This window comes from Chinchilla lanigera, unplaced genomic scaffold (genome assembly GCF_000276665.1).
Source record: "Chinchilla lanigera isolate Chin_1 unplaced genomic scaffold, ChiLan1.0 scaffold00094, whole genome shotgun sequence".
Taxonomy (NCBI): domain Eukaryota; kingdom Metazoa; phylum Chordata; class Mammalia; order Rodentia; family Chinchillidae; genus Chinchilla; species Chinchilla lanigera.
In genome coordinates, this window is record NW_004955495.1 from 5,605,060 (window position 1) to 5,616,291 (window position 11,232).

The window sequence follows — 11,232 nt, forward strand, 5'->3', positions numbered from 1 at the left end:
TGCATGCCTGTAATCCCAGCACCCGGGAGACTGAGGCAGGAGGATCACAGGAGGATCGTTTCAAGTTTGAGACCAGCCTGGGCTACAAAGAGAGCTCAAGGCCAGCCTGAACTGCATAGCGAGACGCTGCCTCAAAAAGACAAAAAAAAAAAAAAAAAAAAAGAGTTGGAAGTCAGCCTGAGCTACATGGCAAATACCTGTCTCAAAAAAAGGAAAAAAGAAGTTTCTGGCCACTCCGTAAGGCTCTGAGTTCAAGAGCTGCTGGGGTGGGACTGCTCATTGCACACTGCCTGCCCCTGTCACTCACGGGACGAGGCTGGAGGCCACCATGCTGTTGTTAATAGCAGGTGGGGGACCCTGAACCTCCCAGCCACTACCCAGGCCTAATTCCAAGTGTGACCCGCTGAGGCCCACGCGGCTGGAATCCAGCTGCTTGCGGACACCCAGGCTGGAGCTCTGCAGCCATCGGAGCCCACACGTGGAGAGGCCTGGGGGCCAGGCTCCCGCCTCCCCTCTAGCCCATGGACAAGGGTTCCCAGGGCGACATCTTACAGAGGCGGAAAGGAGGTGCTGAGGCTAACCCAGGGCCCCAAGTGCAGCCGGCTGGGCCTCTGACCAGCACTGCGGCGGCAGCAGCAGCGTGTGGCCCTGAAGCTTGGTACTGCGAGACTCTGCTGGGCCGCTCCGGCAGCACTGGCACCGATGCGCAGGCGCCTGCAGAAGCCGGGTCAGGGTGGCGCTGAGCTCGGCCGGGACCCAGCCTGGAGCGCCAGGCTGGATCGGGCGCTGGATCGGAGCTCCTGCACCCCTGTGCTCCTACCGCCTTCAGCCGCTCACCCTGGGACTGCTTCTTACGCAGCAGGAGCCAACAGGTGCTCCAGGGTCTCGTGGGGACCCCTGCGGGCCCCTCAGGGGAACTTGGTCTTTCCCTGCTGGGAACCTGGTGTGAGACCCGCTCAAGGTTGACTCTCTTGGAGGCAGCAGTGGGCCACATCTTTGTCACTCTGTCTGCCCTAAAGAATGCTTACTGGACAGATGACCAGATGGACAATGGCTGTGGCCTGGCCTCCTCCTCTGCTCCTGCAAGTTCTGCCCCAGGGCCTTTGCATAGCTCTTCCTCTGCCCAAAGTACCCTCACAGCTATCTGGGACCCGGTCAAGCGTCACCTTCTCAGAGATGTCCTTGCCTAACCTGTTCTCTGCTCCTTGTACGTCACCCCCCACTTGACCTACACCCTCTATTTTCACCTCTGGACCTCAGAGGCCAGGAGCTCTGTGCTTCTCCACCGCCTGCTCCTCCTCCCAGAGTCACAGCGAGTGAGGGTCCCAGCGCAGAAGGCTGGGCTCGGAGTCACAGTGGGGGACGGGGTCATAGGCCTGAGGGTGCAGACAAACTGCTTCCTGTCCTAAACCACCAAGACACGCATCTGTCACACCCAGGGAACGGTGGGGACCAGGGCCGCCTGCTGCCCCATGAGAGAGATGCTCCTGTTACTGCGTCACTGAGCTGGAGGCTGAGGCTCAGAGAGATGAGGTCACAGCAAAGACGGGGTAGAAGGACCTGATTCCAGGCCCAGCCACTACTGTGTGAATGGAATGAGACCGTCAGAGGCGCGCAGTGGGGCTCGGACCATGCAGCCTTGGGGCAGGGACAGACTGTGCAAGACCTGGGCAGTCAGCGCCCAGAAAGGGGCGGCCGCGGAGAGACTGGGGGCTGCAGGGAGTGAGCCGGGGATGCTGAGCAGAGGAAGAGAGTGCGGCCTGACAGCCTGGCCCAGCCGTCCCTTCCAGCCTGGCACTGGGGCTGTGAGAGGAGCCCACTGCCACCTCTCTTGCCCAACCTTCAAAGTGGGCAGGCCTAGAATCTTGCTCTGGCCAATAAGATGAGGCGCAGGTGATATCACTGTGGGAGTCCCCGCCCCAACTCCTACCTTGGCGGGGGAGCTGGTCCACCTCAGGAGGGAACAAGAACTGACCAGGCTGGGTGCACTGAGTACAGGTATGCACCTGTCACCCCAGCAATTTTCGAGGCTGAGGCAGGAGGATCTCAAGTTTGAGCCCAATCCAAACAATTTAATAAGATTCTATCTTAAAATAAAATTTTGAAGGGCTATGGATATAGCTCAATGTAGGCAGCTTGCCTAGCACACACAAGGCCCTGGGTTCCATCCCTGGCACCACAAAGTAACTCAGAATGAATCAGAGGCCCAGAAAAATATCCCCAATACATTACTAACACATCCTCTCAGCCTCTTCTAGAACTTTCTTGCACATAGTTCAACATGGGTAAAAAGACACGCTCCGAGATTCTAGGTGGGAGCTTACACCAGCATAAACCAAAATTTCCCACAGCACCGCTCAGGGAGGGGGTGCAGTGGGGCACGCCAGTGATCCCAGCACCCAGAAGGCTGAGGCAGGACTGCCAGGAGATCGAGGTCAGCCTGGAATACATAGTGAGCTCAAGGCCAGCCTCAAAAAGCAAAAAGCAACGACAAAAGGACTGTTCAGGGCAAGGCCCGGGTTAGCGTTTAGATGTGTCCCCAGAGGGCTCACATTTGCAGGAGGAGCCAGGCCGAAAGGGGCGGGTCTCAGGAGTGGGTCTCAGGCGTGCAACGTGTATTTATTTCTGTCTGTTCCTCGAAGCTCTCTGCTTCCTGCTGGCCATGGGGAGCAGCTCTGCTGCACCAGCCCCTCCGCCGAGGCATTTCTACCCTGAAGCCAGCCCACTATGGACCGAGCCCATCAAACACACGAGCCACACGAACCGGTCTTCTCCAAGGCCTCGGGTACCTCGCCCCAGCTTCGGGAGAGCGGCTGACACACCGACACACCGAGTCTGGAAGCGGCCACAGCCCCACCGCGCTGTAAATAGTTTCACTGGAGCCCAGCCTCGCTCCTTCACTTTGTCCACGGAGGCTCTCACCGTACAGCGGCGGGGCGGAGTGGCAGAAGGACAGCACGCCTGCCCCCCCAACCTCACCCTCCCCGACCTCGGGTTAGAAGAAGGTCTTTTTCACCCGCACCCCAGGGAGCAGACACAGCCCAGCGCACAGCGGTGCCACTAAGGGCGGACAGCACCACGATGACCGCGCACAGGGCATGCGACGGGCATCAGGCGCTGTTCGGGGAAAACCGCTGAGCCTGGCGGGCGCACGCCTGTCACGCCCGCACTCTGTGAGGCTGAAGCAGGACTGCAAGTTCAAGCCCAGCCCGGGCCACTTGGTGAGACCTTTTCTCAAAATAAAAAAGGGGCTGAGGACATAGCTGTGTGCAGAGGTCCCCAATACCGAAAAAAAATGTGTCACTCTGATCTACACTGGGAGCGACCAAGAGCCAGGAAGACCCAAGACATCGAGAGGGAAAACGCAGAACGGGTCTGGCGGGCGCTGCTTCCTTCCGCTCTGCCACGGCCGGGCGACAGGGACAAGGACACACACACAGACGGGAGCCACAGTCCCAAACAGAACGACAGGGCAGGCAGAGGAACCCAGACGCCATCAGTGGAGAGCTCTGGACAAGGGCGCTGGCCGCTTACGGGCAGGAAAGTCAGCCACCGAGGCGGGGAAGGGACCCGGGCGGAGGGGAAAGGGCGGAACTTCAGAGCTGAGGCTAAGGAATGCAGAGATTTAGCTGGACGTGTGGCACACGCACATCTGCGGCCAGCTACTCAGGAAGCTGAGGCAGAAGGATCACGGGCTGGAGGCCCAGCGTAGGCTATGTAGGGCAATCTGGTCTCAAAATGAAATGTTAGGGCTGGGGCTATAGCTCAGCCTTCCTCTTTCCCTGAAGAGCCCGGGCGCCTTCCCTAGCTCCAAAACAGAGACAAGGGCAGGTCTTGCTGAGAACAGACAGAGAACAGAAGCCCCACGTTGAGTGGGGACGTGCAATGGGCAGGCACTTTGGAAACAGCCTCGCAGTTCCTCAAACAGACAAAAGAGAGCAGGACCCAGCAGGCCCGCCCTTTCCTGGCCACAGGAGGGGAGGGAGGGAGGGCCTCGTCCACGCGGAGACCTGCACACGAATGACCCCAACAGTGCCAGCTGGGGCACTCAAAACGGAAAAGCCATCCGAGCCCCTGTGGACACACACAGCGAGGGTCACCCGCACGCCGGAGCATCACCCAGCCAGGACGAGGAGCCAGGCTGCGACTCACCACAGCACGGGGGCACCTGGGAGACACCGCTCTCAGAGACGCCCCAGGACACCCAGCGCGTCCCGGCCAGGAAAGGCCCAGGACGGCCGCTCCGGAGACAGGAAGTGGGCTGGGGGCTCCTGCTCACGGGGACGCGGCTGGCTTTGGGGCGACAGGCAATGGGGCGCCCTGAGCTCTGGAATGGGACAGCGGTGACGGTTACACAACGCGGCCGCGACGCCACTGAAGCAGACGCTGAGCGGGTGCCGTGCGCGGCGCGGGAACTGCCACGGAGCCGAGCCACTGTTTAGAAAAGCAGTCCCGGCGCAGGGACGAGCAAGCGGCACCAACGCGGCGGCGCACGGGCTGCGGCCGAGTCCTCACCACGGGCCGCACTCGAGGCCTCCCCATCACAGAGCTGCTGGGTCTGAACAAGGCGCCTGGGGCGGCGGCTGGCGAGGCTGGGGGAGGGGTGCAGGCTGCAGGGGCGCAGCCTGGGTCGGCCTGGACCTCGGCCGGCCTTCCCCGGCCCCTTCCCAGGACGCCGCTGTCCTGCCCCCATGGAAGGAGGCTTCCCACCCGCTTCAGTAAACAGGAAGCCCAGCCCAGGCAGGGGACAAGTTTTCAAAGTCCAGGGGCCGAGACACAGCAAAAGGGAGCCCCAGCTGCACGGGAGCTCAGGAAGCAGAACGCAGTGTCTCGTGTTGGGGGGCTCTTCGGAAGGTGGCTCGGGGACCGTGAGAATTCGCTTGCCCAGCAATTAAACCCTCGCACACCTCCGCCAGGACTGACTCAAAAGACAAGGAGCACTCGCCCTAAACAGAAGAAAACGAAAGGACAGATGCACTAGAAGAACCTCGCCTCCATGACAGGCAAGGGTCGGGGATACATAAAGAGCACCTACAAAGCAACAAGGCAGTTGCTTGACCGTGAGGCAGGAGCGCAGGGCCGTGCAGCCCCCGGAGCGAGGTAAGAGTGGTGTGATGAGGGTGGTTCAATGTCAGGAGCCCCCGGGGAGGGCAAGCAAGACGAGCCCGCTTGGTAGTGGCAGAAGCCTGCGGCCTGCAGCACAGCATGCAGCGGGAAGCCTGCTCAGCTGAGGCGGTCTCCCCGGCAGGCAGCGCTCAGTTTCCCAACTCCGAGGATGAAATCACAGTCACAAGAGAAGAGCTCTACTCCTCCCTGCAGGAGCTCACTTCCAGGAAAAACAAAGAAGCAGCCTTAAAAATGAAGAGATCTCTGGGCGTGGTGGCACACGCCTGTAATCCCAGCACTTGGGAGGCTGAGGCAGGAAGATCAATGTGAGCTGGAGACCATCCTGCACTACATAGCGAGTCCTTGTCTCAAAAAAAAAGGCAGCGGGGTAGATCAGCCCTACATGGTGGGACACACCTGTCAAGGCAGCACTCTGGGAGGCTGAGGCAGGAAGATGACAAGTTCCAGCCCAGCGTGGGAAATGTGCTGACTTAGCGAGACCCTGGCTCAAAGAGTTTTTAAACAGGCTTAGGATGGAGCTCATTGGGAAGGCGTCATCCCCAGCACTGAAAAGAAACAAACGGGAAAAAAAAAAAAAGAAACAAAGGGACTGCAGCTACATAACTGGGAATGGCTCAGCCCACAGACCCCTTGCGTGGACACTCTGGGGCCTCCAGGGCCTGGGGAGAGAACAGGTTCCCCAGAGGGCCCGGCAATCCTTAGAGGTGGCAAACTTCGCACCTCTGAGATGCAAACCAGCCCATCCCGCAGGAGCCCCAGTGCCTGATGCTCATCCTGGTCCCTACGCCCCCGCAAGCCTGCAGGTCAGAGGCGCACGTCTGAGTACTGGACACGTACAGCAACCAGAACGAGATGCTGGGTACCTATTCCTTTTCCCTGTGGTACTGAGCAGTGAGCCCAGGGCTTCCTATGGAGCTATGCAGCTCAACCCTTTTCTTTTAATTTTCTGGGGAATTTTTTTTTTTTTTGGACACCGAGTCTTGCTTTGTAGTACAGGCTGGCCTTGAACTCACTAGGTAACCCAGGCTGGTCTAGACCTTGATGTGATCCTCCTGCCTCAGCCTTCTGAGTGCTAGGATTACAGGCATGTACCACTATGCCCATTTTTAAATTTTGAGGCAGAGTCTTCTACATCACTAAAACTGCCCTGGCTAGGCTAAATTTGCAATCCTCCTGCCTTAGCCTCCTAGAGTGCTGGGATTACGGGAGGGTGCCACCAGGTCTGGCTTAGGACTCTATTCTGTACCCAAGGCTAGGCCCACAGACGCCCTGCACTGCCCCAGCTGAACGTGGCAAGGTGGACACGGGGCTCCTAGCTAATCCCAGAGTCATGCATCCGGGTGCCTTTCCCACACCGCGGGTCCCAGGTGCAGACAGCCTGCAGCAGCAAATCCTCAGCAGGGTCTTAACCTGCCTCATCACAGCTCCAGGGACGCTGCTGGATCCAGGCAGCGGGAAGTTCCGGGAGCCTCTCCAACCGGCCCAGAGCCTCAATTTCCCCATCTGTAATGCCCAGGTCCTGCAGATTCCTGGGGCCCAGTCTGACCAGTCACTGCCTGACGGATTTTTGGGTTGCTGCTGGCCTTGTCTCAAGAAGTGGGGGGGGAGGGTCGTCACCTTCTCGGAGTCACATGGTGCCTGTGAGCGGGCAGGCAGGGCCCAGGTCATGCTGCACAGGGCCCTTGACACTGCCCACTGCCGCCAGGTACCTCACGCACAATGCCAAGCCGGCCGGTGCTCTCCGCACTGCGCGCCACACGCTCAGCTCCACACAGTCTCACTTCGGCCACAGACCAGGCTTATTCCCACCCCAGGGCCTTTGCAACTTCAAGCCATGGCCATGACCTCTCAGTCGAGTCTCAGCTTGCCTGTCCTGCTCACTGACGCTGTAACAGCCCATTTCATTTTTGCTTTGTCTTTTCTTTTTTCCCAGAACTGGGACAGAACCCAGGGCCTTTGCACTGAGCTACAACCCCAGACTTTTTTTAATCTTTTATTTTGAACTCATTAAGTTGCCCAGGCTGGGCCTGAACTTTCAGTCCTCCTGCCTCAGCCTCCCAGAATGCTGGAATGTCAGGCATGCACCACAATAGTTCTGATTTCCTCTCTGCACTGACCGCTGCCTAAAGTGGTTTTACTCAGAGCCTGGCAAACATTCCCCACAGTGGGTCAGACGGTGAATTTTCCAGTCCCGCTGCTTGGCTCTGGTTAGGGCAGAAGGTCACCAAGGACTGCACAGGAATGTGTGCCAATAAAACTTTATTGACAAAAAATTTTATTAACAGGGCTGGGGATTTAGCTCAGTGGCAAAAGTGCCTGCCTGGCAAGCGCAAGGTCGTGAGTTCGGTTCCCAGTACCGGAGAAAAACCAAAAAAAAAAAAAAAACCAAAACATTTAAAAAATTTTATTAACAAAACACTTTTTGGACAGCAACTGGTACAGATACTATAGGGGTGGCAGCCATCATCAGCCAACCCTCGACCTCTGGCCTTATCTTCCACCTGTTACCCAGAGTTCCAAGGGGCAGTGAGGCCCTAGATTCCCTGATGTCACCCGCATCCCCAGAGGCCCACGTGACCCGTCATAGCTGCTCAAGAAACATGTGACAGCCAGTGCAGTGCAGCACACCTGCCATCCCAGCGCTTGGGAGGCTGAGAAGGAGGACGGCAAGATTGAGCCCAGCGCAGGCAACTTAGAGAGACCCTGTCTCAAAATAAAAACGTGCGTGAAGGGCTGAGGACGCAGCTCAGGGTGAAGGCCCGGGCTCCTTCCCCTGCACTGCAAAAGGGAAAAACGTGACTCAGCTCCAAGCGGCCACAAGGTTCTTCCCCACCTGACATCATCTCTGGCACTGTCATCCCCAGAGCACCTGCTGCTCACCGGGCACCTGTCGTGCGCCAGGCTGTTCCAGGGTCGGGGACACTTCACACAGCGCCAGCCCTCGGCACTCTTGGGGGAAGGAGGGGAGGTGTCAGAAAACACAGCAAAGCCGTCTGCATCAGGGGTGACCAGTACGACAGTGACAAAGTGGAGGAGAGCATGATAAGGAATGAGGATAGAGGCAGGGACAGATGGACAAAAGGAGACTGTTTTACCACAAGGTCAGGGAGGACCCACTACAGGGAGAAATTTGAGGTAAAGCTTGACGGAACTAAGGAAGCAAGTGACAGATTCAAAAAAATAGTGATCCAGGTGGAGGGCATAGCCGTGCAAAGGTCCTGGGGTGGGATGGAGCCTGGCGTGGTACCAGAGCAGGAGCAGAGGGAGGATTGGGGGAAGGGGTCAGGGAGGCGAGGAGGGTACAGGTGGCTGTGCAGTCCCCTGCAGGCTGCAGAACTTGGGCTTTGGCCCAGGGAGGTGGGAGCCATGGAGGGCTGAGGGCAGAGTAGGGACCAGATCTGAGCCAGTTCTTACGCGGATCCTTCCAGAATGAGTATACCAGTCCAGGCAAGCTAAGGATGATGGAGCTGGACCAGGCGGAGGTGGAGGACGGGAAGACATGGGCAGATTCTGGGCCGATTTCAAAGGCGAAGCTGACATAATTCGCTACCAGATTAGATGTGGGAAGGGGGCAGGCGCAAGGCCGCTGTTTGAGGCCTCAGGAGACAGGGCGACTGGGGAGAGGGTGCAGGTCAAAACCCACAGGCTGAGTGCCAGCCTTCACCGCGGGCCAGGCAGGTGTCCCCAGGCCCCAGCCCTCTGGGGACCGCTCTAGCAGCCCCCGGAGAACACCGGGGCTTTGGCCAGGCCTCAGAAGCAGGGAGCCCTACACACCAGAGCCCAGGCCTTGCCCCTCGTCAGAACAGCTGCGATCAGGATTACAATCATCACGATTACAGCTGCCAGTGGCATCCGACCACCGGTGACACCTGGGGCTGGCAGTGCTGCAGGGGCGGGGCCCAGGCGCCTCGGAAAGCACTCTCCGCCTGCTCGCTCTCGGCCAGCCACCAGCTGCGGGATGCCAAGCATTCGCAGTCACAGGCCCGAGTTCTCAGAATCTTACACGACATTGCTTCTACACTCAGAAAGCACCTACACAGGGCTGTGCACAGGGCCCTAGGTCAATGCCAGCATTCGTTTACGGCTCAGGTGTGGCAGCCCAGGGCAGGAGCGGGCATCACCCCTCTTTACAGAGGGCCACCCTGAGGCTCAGGTATGCGAAGGTCACACAGCAGTGTAGCTCCAGGGTGTCCCCAGTAACTGATTCAGAGGTGGAGACAAATTCATGACTGCTACAGAAAGTGTGGTGGCACACACCTGTCATCCCAGCACTCAGGAGGCTGAGGCAGGAGGATCACCAAGTTTGAAGCCAGCCTGGGCTACATAGTGTACCAGGAATATAGTTCAGTGGCACAGTGCCCACCTGGCAAGTGCAAGATCCTGAGTTCGATTCTGGTACCACAAGAAAGAGAAAGAATTCTAGCCAGGTGTGGTGGCACATGCCTATTACCCCAGCATTCTGGGAGGCTGAGGCAGGAGGACCCCAATTTTGAGCCCACCTTGAGCAATTTAGTGACTTAGTGAGACCTTGTCTCAAAAAAGAAAAAGGGCTGGGGATGGAGCTCAGTGTGAAGGCCCTGGGTTCAATCTCCAGCACATCAAAAAAAGAAAAAGAAAAAGGCCTGGACAGTCACTATCCAAACTCACAGCACTTTACACCCGGAGGATGGTTCAGAGCAGAGGCGCAGCGGGGAAACAGCGGGCCAGCTGGTAGAATCAGATTGCTGCGGATTCCAGGACGGGCAGGGAGGGGCCCTCCCGGGAGGGGCCCTCCCTTATCTCCTGGCCCCTCTATCTGTCCCCAATCAGATCTCCAAGCCGCTGATAAAACAAATACTTCCCCTGTGGCCTTCTTACGGTTAACGAGTCTGGTTCCCCGTGAGGCTCCTGGCGGCAGGAAGTCAGGGGGCCTGGGGAAGGGACCCCCAGCAGGGGCCCCAAGCCCTGCGGGGCTCCTCCCCTGGGCCTGCCTGCTGCTGGCCCCACTTGAGCACCGGTGTCAGCAGAGATGAGAAGGCGGGCAATGAACGAGGTCATCTACCTAGGGCTCCCTCCCTCGCTCTCTCCACTGTCTTCAGACATTTCCCCCAACTCCCAGGCAGCCTGGCATCTCCTCCTCCCGCCCTCCTGCCAAGGAAGCTTCGGGAGGCCCGGGAGAAGCAGGGTGGGTGCCCGTGGGGGTGTCCACGGGGACCGGCAGAGGCTGCCACCGGGTGAGAGCACGAGTTTTGCAAATCCGGACACTTCCTCTCGGGGAGCTTGTGACCTGGAAGGAAGTGCCGTGCTGTGGGCTCCAACGCATGAGCTAGGCCTCCAGGGAGATGCAGAGGAGGGGCACACACAGCGAGCCCCCAGGGACCGAGGCGCAGCCACTGTCCAAGGGAGGAGGTTCTCGGGGGTGGCGGCGCGCACCAGGGCCACCTCTCACTCCACCACCTCTCAAGGAAGACGGCTCAAAACACGGTCCCTTTAAACCCGGCATTTTACAGAGAGGTAAACTGAGGCCCAGAAGGTCAGGAACACTCGGCACCGCAGTACCAGGCCTGGGGACTTCCAGGAACGCAGGTGACACAGAGGCCCAGCCGAATCGAAGGCCGCCAGCCCCACCCAAGCAGGTGTCCCGCTTCAAGACCACACAGGGGACTGCTCTGCAGGGGGCAGGCCTGGAAGGTGACAACGGCGAGATGGGCACCCGGGGGTGGCTCCAGACCGAGCAGGGTCGCACCTAGGTTACAATGGGGTTTCTCCAGCACCCCACACACGAGCGAACAAGGGCGGGTGAGATGCCATTCTGCAGCCCTCTGAAGGACAGATCGCCCACGCTGCCTCCCACACGGGGGTCCCCCAGCAGGCCTGTGGACCCTCTGTCCTGCACGACTCTAAAGGTGGCTTGCTCCACCCAGATTCCCAGACAAGGCCCTTAAACTGTCTCCCTGGACCGGCTACCCCGCAAGGACCCCAGAAAAGGCGGTGCAAGGCGAACCCCGCGCCCCTCCGGTAGCGTCCCGGCGACCCCCAGTGCGCGCCCCCGCGTGGACCGCTCCGACCTGGCGACCCCCCTGCGCACGCCCGAGTGGACCGCTCCGGCCCGGAGACCCCCGCGGG

At 59.2% G+C, this 11,232-nt stretch overlaps 1 protein-coding gene across 5 annotated transcripts in view; it reads right to left on the reverse strand.

Moving 5' to 3' along the window:
* Pip5k1c (phosphatidylinositol-4-phosphate 5-kinase, type I, gamma) overlaps positions 1–11,232 on the reverse strand; it is a 43,409-nt gene that overhangs the window by 31,511 nt on the left and 666 nt on the right. The window lies entirely within an intron of this gene.